General features: G+C 38.6%; 1 long non-coding RNA gene across 1 annotated transcript in view; it reads left to right on the plus strand.

The window, feature by feature from the left end:
• The window catches only part of LOC114052501, a 62,787-nt gene extending 48,737 nt beyond the window's left edge, over positions 1 to 14,050 (plus strand). Inside the window, exon 7 of the long non-coding RNA XR_003570251.1 lies at positions 13,858 to 14,050. This is a non-coding gene — a long non-coding RNA (uncharacterized LOC114052501). The remainder of the gene's footprint in view (positions 1 to 13,857) is intronic.
• Positions 14,051 to 15,320: the final 1,270 nt, after the last annotated feature.

Genomic DNA, 15,320 nt, shown 5'->3' on the forward strand with positions numbered 1-15,320 from the left:
ATGATGATACACTGAAATGTTGAGCAGACAATGTGAGCTATTGAAACCCAAGTGGGCTAAGTAGGGGGTGGAAGAGACATATTGAACTTGGACATCAGTTTCTTGTCCTTTTATTTTAAATTTTGGCTGCTACAGACAGAGCAGGTGTGTTTAAAACCAGTTTTTCAGAATGCTGAATAACTTGAATTTAGTTTGGGGGAAAATCCTGTCTTTTCAGCTTTTCTTAGAAAAACATACAACAGGATGTTTAGTTGTAAGTGGCCCAAATGGCAAGTAGTCTTCCCTATTCAGCATGTTGATAATTGGGCTAATCTGTTGTATTTAAACTAGATTTAGCAACTAAGCTCTCTGTCTAATTTTTTGTTTTATTGCAAAATTTTCTTTTTGCTTCCTTTTTAGGAAAAAAAAAACCAGAACTTTCTAAAAGGAACTTTTAATATCAGGCCTACCTGCCTTCAATCCCTGACATAAAGTAATAATTGACATTTGCATAGTGCTTTAAGGTTTTCTCGAGGTTTTATATACATTATCTCATCTGATCCTCGCAATAACCCTGTGAGTTACTCACTATGTGCCCATTTTATAGATGAGAAAACTCACATCAAGGACTAAGAACAGTATCATGAGTCCTAGATTCGGATTCAAGAAGGGAAGTTCAATTCCTGCCCCAGACTCTAAGTATCCTTGTGACCTGGGGAAAATCAGTTAACCTCTCTGGGAGTATAAAAAGCAAATTCTGGCCAAAAAACTCTGAGGGTCTTCCCCTCCTAAACTGATATCTTTGTGATGATAAATTGGGCCATCTTTTGTCTCAATTCTTCTTTGGGGGTGAAGGGAGACAATTGGGATTAAGTGACTTGCCCAGAGTCACCCAGTTAGTAAGTGTCTGAGATAGGATTTGAACTCAGGTCCTCCTGATTCCAGGGCCAGTTGCTCTATCCACAGCCACCCAGCTTCCCCTTTTGTCTCAATTACCTAACCTTTAGTCATTGAACAGGCATGGCCTCAAACAAACAGGTACATAGGAAGTATGTTAATTTAGAAAAGCCAAGATTGCCCCCGAATCCTGGGCCATCTCCAGTCATCTTGACCTTTGTTTTGTCATGAGATTCTGATGATTCTGGAGGAGAGATGGAGGCTGATGACTTTGTGCAGCTCTGTCTCACTCAAATCCAATTTATGAACAAGTCAAGACATCATGCTTATGATGTCATTGGCCCTCTTTGAGAAGAAGGATAAACAATTTCATCATTTGCAGAATGACAAGGTTGGACTAAAGAACCTTAAAAGTACTTTTTATCATTAAATTCTATGATCTTATTATGACTTGCCCAGCATCACACAGCTAGTAAGTGTCCTGAGACTGGATTCAAACCAAGGGATTCCCAGTTCAAAGTTCCAAACACTCTTTGAGAGCTCTGAGTTTTGCAGAAAGCCTAATGGTTAATTTTCTAGAATAATACTATTTGAATAAGGCATCTTTCCTCCCAACATTGTAATCACAGTCTTTTCATTTTATAGGTAGTTGGATTCAGGTACTACCTGGATTTGATTTCCTCATATTGCTTAATCAAAGCTAGGTTTGATTCCATTTCCATCAAGAACCAATCACCTAACCAGATGTGCATCTCTCAATTAGCAAGCATAGTTCCTGCATCTTGGTGAATTCTTTACCTGTTATTAGAATTAGCTCTCTAACTTTGGCTAGGCCTAAAACTTCATCTGGATCCTTGAGACCTGATCCAAGTTCTGATGGAGTTGGAGAGGCAATGATGGGTGGACTTTGAAGAGTTAAGCAGTTTCTGCTGGGGGAGAAATGATGTCACCCCCAAACTGGGCCTATTTCTGGAACTGAGCTGTGAAAACACATGACCTGTATTTATACATAAACGTTGCCAAGTAAAACTGATAAAATATAATTGTTCATAGGGGCCCCAAATGAGTGCTATTCTGATAAGGAGTTAAACTGTCGTATATTGGGTGGTATTTGCAGAACTCATAGCACCTACCGCTTTCATGATTTCCTTGGCCTGGGGCGCATTTCCTACCCTGCTCAAATAAAGAGTCGGCATCAGTGGGTACCCCGGCAGAACAATGAGCTGTTTTAATGGCCTTATGGAACTTATCTTGAGTCAATAGAAAAGTTTTGTCGTTACTAAGGATATTGTCAAGGGCAGCTGAAACAAGGGCTGCATTCAAGAAAATAGTCATTTGCTTTTTAATGACCTAATAAGCATCACAGCTTCATGTTTTGGATTCGCTCAAAGCCATTTGCTTCTCTGCAGGGCTCATTTTCCGTAATTGTGTGTGTGTATGGAGGGGGAGCACCAAGTCGAGTAGAAAATGGGAAATGATATCACACCAATTTACTTTAGATAGGGGTAATATAGAAAGTACTTCCTCATCTGTTTGCCATGAAAATGGAGAGTCTAATTCGGTGCAAACCAATGGAACCCTATAGCTTGCATGAGAGCTTCCAAATACCTTAAGTAATGCTTTGCAGCCTTTAAGGACATCACTCTGAAGCTAATCACTGAAATAGAATGGGAGAGCTAGAAAGGAACTTTAATGACTGTTGAATCTGACCTCTTCATTTACAGATGAGGAAGTTGAGGTCCAGAGTGAGAAAGTAGTTTTTGCAAGATCTCATCTGCATTAGTGTCAGAGGCAAAAGGTGAAAAACCCTGGATATTTGAACTATCCTTCTAGAATCATAACCTTGTCCCCTTCTACCTTTCCAGTCTTCCCACACCTTACTCCTGTGTACTCTGGGACACTGGCCTCCTTGCTGTTTCACAGCATAAGACACACCATCCCCCTACTCTGGCATTTTTCACTGGGTGTCCCCCATGCCTGAAATTTTCTTCCTCCTCATCTCCTTATCCCGACTTCCTTCAGGTCCCAGTTAAAATTCCACCTTCTTAGAAAAGTCTTTTCTAATCTCCCCCTAATGTTAATGTCTTCCCTCTGTCGTTATCATCAATTTAGAATGAGCCACAACTATCAATTTATCACATGTGTATATCTCCATCCAACCATCCATCCATCCATCTATCTATATTGTTTGTATGGAGTCACTTGATTTTGTCTTCCCTCACTAGACCATGAGCTGTTTGAGAGCAGGAACTGTTATTTGCCTTTCTTTGCATGCTCAGCACCTAGCATAATGCCTTAGCCCACAATAAGTTTTTAATAAATGCTTATTGAATGATTAACTCTTGCCAGAAGGGAGAAATAAGGAATTAGGGCAGGGGTTCTTAGCAGTTTTTGTGCCCTGGACCCTTCTTCATAGTCTGCAGTGAAACCTATAGACCCTTTCTCAGAGTAATGTTTTTAAATACATAAATTAAAATACATAGGAGTACAAAAGAAACCAATTATAAAACTGTCTATCTATCTATCTCTATTTTTCTTTCCTTTCTTCCTTCCTTTCATCTGTATCTCTCTATTAGAGGAATGTTGGCAAACTGGTTTTTTTTTTTTTTGTTTGTATTTGAATAGACTGATAACACCGGGCACATAGAATTGCAGTGATGGATCTCCAGTAGGTGGTCATTCAGCTTCTGCTTGAAGATCTCCAATGAATCCAGTCCTCCCTGAGGCAGCCCATTTTCCTTTTGATTAGTTCTAATTGTTGAAAGGTTTTTTCTTGACATCAAGCTGGATAATAGCTTCCTGTGGCTTCCACCCTTGCTCCAGGTTTTGACTTTTGGGACCAAGCATGTTGGGATAGTACTTCAGATTCTTAGAACTTTACATATAATAGCCCTTCAGGTGCTTGGACCCTTCCATGTGATAGCCCTTCAGGTTCTTGGGAATAGCAATTACATATCCCACCTGGTCTTCTCTATGTTAGTCATCTTAGATTGATAATATTTAATTAGCACCAAAATGTAACAGGAACTTAATAAAAACTTGTTTGATTTGATGAATTTAGTTAAGTTACAAATCATTTATTGCTGTAAAAGCTTACTTTATATTATAGCAATCAATTTTCCTGTTTATTGCTGAGATTTTTTTAAAAGTTTTTCAAAACTTTTTCAAATTTCAAATTTCAAAACACTATACCCAGAAGGGGTCCCTAAGCTTTACCAAACTGTCAAAGGGGTCCAGGACACACAAAAAGTGTTAACAACTCTTGGTTTAGACTCAATTTTCCCACAATGGAATGGACAGTGTCTGCCTCCTGAGGTTAGTGGTGTTCATGTAGATGCTGACTGGCCAATTCTTTTTTGGCAGTTTTTTTAAGAGGAGAGATTTTAGAAGGAATGACTAACAGCAGAGAGAACAGTAGACTAAGAAAATAGCCCAGGTCAAAAGTAATGAGGGCCTGAACTAGAAGAGTGAAATGATGAAAAATTCGCTATTTCTATTAACGCTGAATATTTCTCCTACTGTTTGTTCCTTTCCATATTTCCCTAGAAATGGTTGCATATATAAGAAAATATTAAAGCGTACATAGGTTAATTCCAAGATTTTTGATATTCAATCCATTTAATTATTATTTTAAGTGTTATAATTTTTCTTATTTTTATTGGTGATACTTTATCAGAAAGATGACTAAGATTGGTGAGACACCCTGCATTTCTGTGGAGCCCTATGACTTGAACTCCTTAAAGGAGGCTGCTCTCACTATCCCTCTATTTGGCTTATGAATCAACTTCCTCTTCATTTTTGTTCCTTTTTTTTAGTCCAGAGATCCTTCTTGGCAGAAAAAAACAGAAGCAAATTCAGATCTGCCTTCTCTATGTCATCTGTTATTATCAGCCTCCTCACTGCAAGTAATACTCATATCCTTTTTTTGACCATCCACTTTTCAGCACTAATATACATGTGTGTGCGCACATACACAAACACACACACACACTTACACACATCCCTTTTTTTGTCTTTGCCTTTGCTTGCCAGCTTCATACCATTTTGAGATTTAGCACTCTGGACACTATTGTAATTGTTGTTGGTGGTCTTGAGTCATTTTGGTGGTATCCAACTCTTTGTGACCCCATTTGGCAGTTCTGGTTTGCTATTTCCTTTCCAGCTCATTTTACATATGAGGAAACTGAAGCAAACAAGGTGAAGTGACTTGCCCAGGGTTACACAGCTAGTAAGTGCCTGAGGTTAGATTTGAACTCAGGTCTTCCTGACTCCAGGCCCAGTGCTCTATCTAGTGTGCCACCTAGTTGCCCCTAAAAAGAAAAAAAATATACTTGCTTATTTTCTGTTATCAACTTGTTTCCAACTCTTCTACCTCTGCCTCTGCCTCAGTTCCTAATCTGTAAAATGAGGTGGAGAAACAAATGGCAAATCACTCCATTATCTTTGCCAAGAAAATCCCAAATGGGGTCACAAAGAGTCCATCATGACTGATCTGACTGAACAACATTGACAAATTTTCCTTTTCTCAGATAAAGTATAAAGCTGACCAGGAATAGAGATGGTTGGAGTTGAGATTTAAGGTGATGATTGTGATGTGATGGAAATTACTAGAGGAGAAATTACAAGCAAAGAAGATTTGATATTTGTGATAGGTAATGTCCCTTACCCCCCACAATGTAAGTTCCTTGCAGGTAAGAAGTGTTTCCTTTTTGTCTTTGTAACTCCAGCACCTAGGTTAGTAATAGTGCATATTAAATATTTATTGTTTGGCTTAGTGACTCATTCATTCAGAGTACTTTCATTCTGCTGATTCATAGATGAAATAAGACTATGGATCAGATATTAGCTATTTTTTTCAATAAATTTTTACTAATATTTTTGGTTTTTAAGACATCCCTACCAGAGAGGGATTTTTCAAGACAAAAAAAAGTGGAAAAACCCAGCAAAACTGATCAATATATTGAAAAAAATCAGCCACAAAGCTCCCACCTCTGCAAAGGGTTGCGGTGGGGGTCTTTCTACATTTCTTATTTAGAGTCATACTTGATCTTTGTAATTTTGCAACATTCATTTAAAAATCTTTTTTTGGTGTACTTTCCATTGTTGTAGGTACTGTGTCTATTATTTTCTTTGTTCTGCTTGTTTCATTCTTTATCAGTTCATGTAAATCTTCCCATGCTTCTCTGTATTCATCACATTCATCATTCCTTATATCATAGTATTATTCCATTATGTTCATGTGCCACAAAATGTTTAGCCATTCCCCAATCAATGGACATCTACTTTGTTTCCAATTTTTTTTGGGGGGGTGAGGCAATGGGGTTAAGTGACTTGCCCAGGGTCACACAGCTAGTAAGTGTCAAGTGTCTGAGACCACATTTGAACTCAGGTCCTCCTGACTCTGGAGCTGGTGCTTTATCCACTGAGCCATTTAGCTACCCCTTTTGTTTCCAATTCTTCGGGAATAGAAACAAACATTTCTTAAATTTGTCCTATGTGACAGGCACTATGCTAAGCCTCTACAAATATTATCTCCAAAAAAAGTGCTGTTCTACATATTTGGTACAAATAGGCACTCTCTCCTTATCAATGGATTCTTTAGAGTAAAAAGCTAAAAGTGGAATGTTAGGGCCATTATAATTGCATAATTACAAATTGTTTTCTAAAATGATTGTACTGATTCAGTTCCACCACCAATTCATTATTGTACCCATCTTTTCATAGCACCTCCAACATTGACTATTCCTTTCTTTTGTCACCTTTGCAGATTTGCAGGGTGTGATCTAAAATCTCAAGGTTGTTTTGATTTGCATTTCTTTTATTATTAGTGATTTAGAATATTCTTTCATGTGGTTATTAATAGTTTGTAATTCTTCTTTTGAGATTTGTCTATTCATATCCTTTGACTGCTAGATCAGAGGTTCTTAACCATTTTGGTATCTGATTGTAGACCTCAAGCTATAGATGAAGGTCACTGAAGCAGGAATTTGAGCAGCAGGGTTAGATAAGGTGGGAAGATGGTGGTGACAGAATTTGACAAAGAGAGGATGTATGACAATAGGAAGATAAATAAGGAAGGAAATGCAAAGGAAAGGAGACAACAGTAGAAATTCAGGATGTAAAAAAGATGGAAGGTGAAAAATAGGAACTGAGGCAACCTGGAGACAAAGGATGGGTAGGCAATGAAGGCTTCCAGATGAAATCACAGGCAAACTTTGGGAGGAAGAAATAAAAAGAGGTGGGAAGAAGAGAAGGAATTGATTTGCCATAGGTGATCCTAAGGAACAGAAAGTATTTGGATCATATAGTTTTTGAGGGTTGCTGTTAGTATTGGCTAAAATCAGACAATAGGATGTCAGTTTTTGATAAAACCACAGTACACTTTCAATTATCTTTCTCGATAGCAATCAATATGTTTGATTTCATCAACCTCCCTGAGTCTCACAATAACTTTTCAGGGAGGTGTTATTGTGTTCATTTTACAGAGCAGAAAATTATAGCCTAGATAATTGAAGTGACTTTCTCAAAATCACAAAAACAGTTTGTGCGTATGTTTCCTGAAATTTGGTCCGTTGCTCTTTCTACTATTTTACATTGTCTCCCTGGTACCTGTCTCTGATATACATTCCAGCCTACTTAGTTTCTTTCTGCTTTTATTAAAATGATAGAATTAGTTTCATCAGGGAAAAAAGAGGCAGATGGAGAAGAGGGAGGAGAAGAAGGAAGAAGAAATAAGTGATAAGGGGGATAAGGAAAATAAAAGGATGAGGAATAAAAGGAGAAGATGAGGGAGGGAGAGAAGAAAGAGAAGGCATTGAAGGAGAAAAAAAGGGTGAAGAAGAAAGAGAAGGAAGTGAAATAGTAGAAGAAAAGTGGAGTAGTAGAAGAAAGAGAAGGGGAGAAAGAGAAGGAAGAGAAAAAGAAGGGAGTGAAGTAGTACTAGAAGAAAAGTGGAGAAGTAGAAGAAAGAGAGGGGGAGAAAGAAGCAAAGGAAGAGAAAGAGAAGGGGGAGAAGGAAAAGATCTATGGGGAGGGACCCATCTTAATTTTTCCTTCCTTGTTAGAATCAAAAGCTTCACTGAAATCATTCCAGGTTAGAGATATAAGCTACTGTTTGTTTCCCCTTAAACTAAAAGATCTGTCACTATTTCAGATGACAAATAATTTTAGCCACTCATATAATACTCTCTTAACAAAGACTTGATACCCAATACCCCATGCTCTTCTTTTAAAAAAGAGGCAAAGAAAATAATATCATTTCCTACTGATTGACCCATCATAAAAATGGCATACGTGGTATTTCAATTCAGTTCAATGTATATTTAAATGTTCCTACTATGTGCAGGATACTTAGATACAAAAGTGAAATGAAAAATAGTCCATGCCTTTAAGGCCCTTACATTCCATAAAGAACAAAAGCCCCCAAAACCTTCAACATTGCAAATTAGACCATTTAACTTCACATAAAGGAAAAATCTGTTATGTTATCTTTCCATTTGTCTTCAGCCAGTTAGGAACAAATACATGCCTTTGGTCACTTTGGGATCTGGCTGGAAAGTATGAATTATACCTGGGTGTAACCTATCCTTGCTACTAGAAAAACCACTCTGATATGTAGGAGTACAGATTTAAAGCTGGAACTTAGAAAGTCATCCTAGTCCCAGACTTCTTCCTTTTTATAGATACAGAAACCAAGAGACAGAGAGGTTAAATAATTTTCCCATGATTACAAATGTGGGTTCTCTTTCTACTATATCTTGCTGCAATAAGACTGTTGAATTATCCCCCATAGTCACCTGGGATTCCTCCCCCTTTCCCCTTAAGATAGAGAAAGTAAATTACTATTATTTCCTTTTTTTGTCCTATATGAACCGAGGAGGAAAGTTCAGAAAACAGAAACAATTGTGTGCATGGCATTTGGGGAGGGTGGGCTTGGAAGAACATTAAAAACAAGAAAGAATGGTTTTGTATTTTTTAGATAAGGTGAAATTACACGTTGCTTTTTAAAAACAAACAGATATGAAGAAAAAAACCCTACAATCTTGAGGTTCAGGAAATCATACCATATATTTATTCAGAGATGAAGTAGCATGGCACAGTAGATACAGTGTTGAAGTTAGAATCAGCAAGAACTGAGTTCAAATCTGGCCTCAGATACTTTCTAGTTTTGTGACATGGACAAGTCAATTTAACTGCTGCCTGCTTTACTTTCCTCATGTAAAATGGGTCTAAAAGTAGCACTCACCTCATAGTGTTGTTGTGATGATCAAACAAATAACAAATTCAAAGTGTTTTGCAAATCTTAAAGCACTATATAGATATTTACTATTAAATTAGCAATTATGGGGGTGGGGGGACGGACGTTCCTATCACTATTGTTAATATAGAAATACTCCCTTCCATCAAGCCTAGCATAATCATACTGGTGACTCAATCCACAGTAAATGAAGATTCTGACATTTATTAATTCATTCTAGGAAATGTTTGTTGAGTACCTACTACAAAGAAACATTGATGAATTGTATCATTGTCCCTGCCATCCTAACAACTTTTAAACTAGGAGGATAAGACCAGCGCAACAGTAACTGTAATAGAAATTAAAATGTGATAAATGCTATAAAGGAGGTTTTATGGCAGTTCAGAGAAGGGAGGAAACACATCTGTTTGGGGGACAAAGAGGAAATCTTCATGGAGTCGGCGGCATCTGAATTGTGCTGGGGAAGGAGGGTGTTATTTTGGCAGGTAGAGATAGGGGTGGCAAGGAGGAGGGTATTCCAAATATAGAAAGAAGAGCAGGAATGAAGCTACACAATGGAAAGACTGTCATGTGTGTTTGGAGAACAGCCATTAGCCTGCTTTGACTCAAATGTTGAGTATGCAAAGAGGACAAGTAGCAGATAAGGCTGGAAGGAGAGGTTGACTTCTGATGGGGGGGGCCTTGAATATCAGACTATGAAAAATTAAGCATTTATCCCACAAAATGAAGCCATTGAAGGATTTTGAGAAGGGGAGTGACAGAGTTATAACTGTGTTTCAGGGGAGCATAAGCTAGGGGAGGCCTGATGGACCATTGTCACAGATGTCATAGAAGGGATTTATTTTCACAAACAAGGAGGATTGGGTAGCCTTTGTGGTCTTTTCCAACTCTGAGATGTCTCCATTGTGTAGAAATTCCAGACTAGCCTGAAAACTGTGTAGAGGATGGGATGGAAAGGGCTGAGTTTGGAAATAAGGAAGACAATCTATGAGGTGACTGCGGTGACAGAGGTACAGTATACACCTACACTTGTGGCAGAAAGGATATGAGAAATACTGTGGAGGTAGACATGACTTTAGAGTGGATATGGCACATGAGTGAGAGGTAGGAACCAAAGATGACTTCAGAAGTTTTGGGCCTGGTGGATTAAGAGGATGAAGATATTATTAAAAGAAATGGAGAATTCACGCAGAAGAGCTATTTTTTTCATCCTATGATAGAATCAAAGGAGCCAAATGTTTTCTCCCTTTGATTTACATTTAATGCCATCTATGTTATCAAATTCCTCTCATTCAAATCTTGTTGATGCTGAGGTCCCCTTTTTTCTACATACTGTAAAACTTCATCTATGTGACTTTCTCAGAGAGTCAGCAGTGGTGCAGTGGGGAAAATACTAGGCCTTGAATCAGGGGGGCTAGGCTCTCTCTCCTATTCACCAGTTTTGTGGCCCTGGCAGAACAAGTCACTTAACTGCCTCAGCTAATTCCCTAGAGTTTCTTCGAAGTCATACAGCCCCAGATGACGTTACTTTGCTAGTTCTTGGTTTTGCTTCTTCATTTCAACCCTCTCTGCCAGGCCTGCAACTTGTAGCTGCTGGTGGTGTCCATTTCTGTCCCCATCCCAATTTGTTGCTTCTACTCTCCAGATAGCCAAGCTTATTTAGATTGCATAATAGACTTGGAGTGAGGGCCTGAGTGTCTCTCCTTCAGAATAAAGCCTCTATAAAAGTTACTAGAGCTATTCAAAGGACTTTGTTGATTGTTTCAGATTCTTGGCTGTCTTTAGATGGTTGAGGTTGCCAGAAGCCTAATAACCTGATAAGTGGGTGCCTGATTGTACTGCTGTTTAAAGACTGTATGTATGGGGGGCAGCTAGGTGGCATAGTGGATAGAGAACTGCCTCTAGAGTCAGGAGGGCCTGAGTTCAAATCCTGCTTCACACACATAACACTTACTAGCTGTGTGACTCTGGGCAAAGTCACTTAATCCCAATTGCCTCACCAAAAAAACAAAACAAAAAAACCTGTATGTATCTATAGGTTTGTTTATGTATGTGTGCATATATACACACATCCTTATATGTACATATGTATACATATATGCTCACATATACATGTAGATATGTACACAATACACATGTTTATATGTATGTGTTATGTGTACACATTACACATATATACACGTGTGTATGTGTGTTTGTGTGTGTATACACATTGATGCTCCCCCCCCCCCCCGATCTTTGGCACTCCTACCTCAAGAAATACCAATGGTAATTTCTCTCTTCCTGGCACCTCAGACTCTCATGCTTCTTAAATGGTCTTGCTTCATATTGGATTAGGCCTTTTTGTCTCCCAGTCTAAGGGACCTGATGGGGAATAGTGGAAAAAATACTGGCTTTATAGCCCAATGTTCTGGGTTCAAATACCAGTTCCTTTGCTTACTAACTGGATGGCTCTGAACAATTCCCTTCTTTCCCCTAGGCTTTAGTTTCTCCTTTTATAAAATGAGATGGGGGAGGGCTAGACAGTCTCTTTGGAGTCTAGAACCTATGATACTACAATTGACTGAAGACGGAATGACCTTCACAAACCCACTTTCCACCATCCTTCCTTGATGAAGGTAATTCATCTCCCTAAACTACTGGCAAGTACCTCTAGGGCAGCCTGGAAATGAAATACAACTCAATTAAGGGCTTTATATGAGGAGCTCTTAGGGGTAATTAGGTGTGTTAGTGGACAGAGTACCATGCCTGGAGTCAGGAAGACTCATCTTCCTCAGTTCAAATCTAGCCTCAGACACTTATTAGCTGTATAGCCCTGGGCAAGTCACTTCACCCTCTTTGTCTGAGTTTCCTCACCTGCAAAATGAGCTGGAGAAGGAAATTGAAAACTACTCTAGTATCTGCCAAGAAAACTCCAAAGAGTCAGGCAAGACTGAAAAACAACTGAACAATGAAGCATTGTAAGGCTTGCAAACCACTTTATGCATTTTTTCCTCACTTGACCCTCAACAACAACCCTATGATGCAGGTGTTATTATCCTCATTTTATAGGTAAAGAAGTACATAATCTGAGTAAGGAAATTGAACTAATACCTAGAGCTGGGGGTAGTGGTGGAAGGAGAAGAGCAGGAATAGGAAATAGACCTTGAGTTTAACCTTGAAGGAAGCTAGAGATTCTGAGAGGAATTTTTGAGAAGAGGTTTGGATAAATTTGGGCAGAGCTAATATCATCAGAAGCAACTTCCCTTGGATGAGTACCTATCAAGATTTGGAAGCTGTTGCAAAAACAGCATAGAGCAGCAGATCTCAAAGTGGGGGCCAAGGAATGCTGGGGGTCCCTAAGACTCTTTCAGGGGGTCTACAAAGTCTAAGCTATTTTCTTAATAATAATACTAAGACATTTAAATTTCTAATACACAAATGTTGACAGATATAGTCCACATAAACAAATGCTCTTCGGGGTGGCGAGGCGGGGGAGGGAGGAAGAGGGATCCTCAGTAATTTTTAAGAGGGTAAAGGGGGCCTGAGACCAAAAAGTTTGAGAAGCACTGACTCACAGGCATGGGCATTGCCATGTTATCAATGCCACCACCTCCCACAGCCCTTGGTAACTGTTTGGCCTACATTGGGAAATGACACAAACCCTTAGTGTTGTTCCTATTTGGATGATCTGAATGTCGAAGAAAATAATTTTCTCAATAAGACAATGGGAAATCTGGGGAAGTAAAAATAAAACTTTGCTTATTTTAATTCTAAGATCATTCTTCCTGTGAGTCCTTTTCTCTTATCACCATTCTACTTCTTGAACTAGTCATTAACTGAGTACTGTGATTTCCCTGTTTTGATGCTGAGAATTCTTCCTTTTCTCACTGTCATCAAACAAGTAATGTAAAGGATCAGTTTTAATCATTTAATCATGCTTCTGTAAACACAAGTCAGTTCTTGCTGCAAGCTTCATTTCTAATTACTTAATTTGCACTAATTCTCCATGCTATTAATTAACATTGCCTAAAAATAACAGTGTCTAGAAAACAAACTTTGTCTGCAACACTTTTTATCATTTGATTTTTTTTTGAGAAAGAGGAGTCTTCAGCATTTCCAGCTGTTTCACATTTCCTTCTTTTATTTGCCTAACATTTTGTGCTTAACTTATACATATGTAATGTTTGAGAACTTTAAAGAGGATTCTGTAAAGTAATTATTTATAGTCTTAAAAAAATTTTTTTTTTTGCCTTCACGCTGTTTATGATATCTCTTTTCCTTAGGCACTTGAAATATTCCCCCTCTTGGTTAGCATTAATCTTTTTTAATATGAGGTATTATTTCCCTCTTGATTCATGAAATACATGGCAGGTAAGCTAAGACACACCATAGATAAGCCAGAGAAGATCCTGACCTTTTACCCCTACCACAGCTGGCTCAATGGAAGCCACATGTGTGTGAGATGCTCAGATCTTGGTCCCCTGAAGAGGAAGGATGGCAAACATACTTGCTAATTATAAGTAATTGCAAATGTGTGTGCCCACATGCAGCTGAACATAGCATAGCCCCTCCAGATGATGAGGACATAACTGAGGGAGACAGCTGGCTCATTATATAGCCCATCAGCATTAGCCTGTAGAATCATGAATGAATGGAGCCAAATGTTCGCCAGCATTTTGATGAGTGTTCCAGGAATAGATTCTTCATTCAGTTGTAAGACATGGTGTTCTCTGCTTTTCCAGATGGAACCCTTTCCAGATTTGCCCAGAAGGCTCACATGGTGACTAATGAAGGATGGAATGGAAAATCAGTCCCTTGAGACAAGGGGACCTTATTCAACAGAGGAGTCCTTTCTTTTTTAATGTTCCATCCTCATTTTATTCAGCTGTACTTTTAAAAATCTACTCTTAGTGGGTACAGTAAACATTCTGTTTATCTGAGAAACAAAAATAAAAAAAGCTTAAATGATTGGATTTTTTTCACATTCTTTCTCTTTCTCTCTCTCTCTTTTTTAAAGAGACAAATGGCACATAAATAGATTAGCATAAGGAAACAAGCTCAGCCCAGATCCGGTCTGATGTCCCATACTACTGATCAATAATCTTGTACAACAAGTGAGTTTCATAATGAAGCGCCTGAGCCCTCAGTGGATCCTGAAATGCCCTCTGAGTCATCAAAGAAAGGTTAGATTATAGGAGGTTGCACAGTATATGGAAAATATACTGAATTTGAAGTCAGAGGCCCTGGGTTTGAATCCAGAGTCTAGCATTTATTGCCTGGGGGGTTTGGGGGGGGGGGGGGTTGCCTCTTGGGCCTCATTTACTCATCTGTAAAATGAGGGAATTGGACTAGTCTTTGAGGATCCTTCCGCTCTAATCCTATAATTAGTCAATCAATCAACAAGTATTTATTAGGCACCTACTACGAGATAGGTAGTGTACTAAGTGTTGGGATACCAATACTTGGGAGACAATATGTATATATCATAGGATTACTGATTGAGAGCTGGAAGAGGCCTTAGAAGTCATCTATCTCAACCACTGCATTTTACAGATAAGTAAACTGAGTCTTTGGGAGGTTCAATGTCACATAGGTAGTGTCAGAGTCAGGATTTGAACCAAGGTCCTCTGACTCCAATATATACACTAACTATACTAATATATGTACTAACAACTAAATACAAGATTCCCTAATTAATATCACCAGACTAGGAATCAGTTTCCTCATCTGCTCAATGAAGAATTTGGGCTGGTTCATCTCTAAGCCTCTCATTGGGCCCCAATCCTATACCTTCACATTCAGTTCGGATTTAGTAGGCTGTGTTTATTATATTCTAATTCTTTGAGAATGAGTGATTCAAAGATAGCAAAAATATTTTTGCTATCTTTTCTGGTCAGCAAAAATATTTGAGAACCAGAATAACTGTGTTCTATAACCATTATATTTTAAAATGCATTTTTTAGTATACAGAGTGAACCTGAACTAAGACTTTTGGGACACCCTGTATAGCACTTGTAGACACCAAGATTTCCCAGACTCTGACCATTCAGGGATATCAAGTCCCTCAGTACACTCCAGATTGATTTTGAGTTCCCTCTTCAGGAAGTTTAATTTGCTACTGACACATGCATTTCATAAACATCACCCTGAAGAAATTTCATGTTTTAATTCAATGGAGTAGAGTGGGGGTGGGTGGGAAAGGGTT

The sequence above is a fragment of the Vombatus ursinus genome, unplaced genomic scaffold (assembly GCF_900497805.2).
Source record: "Vombatus ursinus unplaced genomic scaffold, bare-nosed wombat genome assembly UNPS02014807.1, whole genome shotgun sequence".
In the NCBI taxonomy this organism is placed as follows: domain Eukaryota; kingdom Metazoa; phylum Chordata; class Mammalia; order Diprotodontia; family Vombatidae; genus Vombatus; species Vombatus ursinus.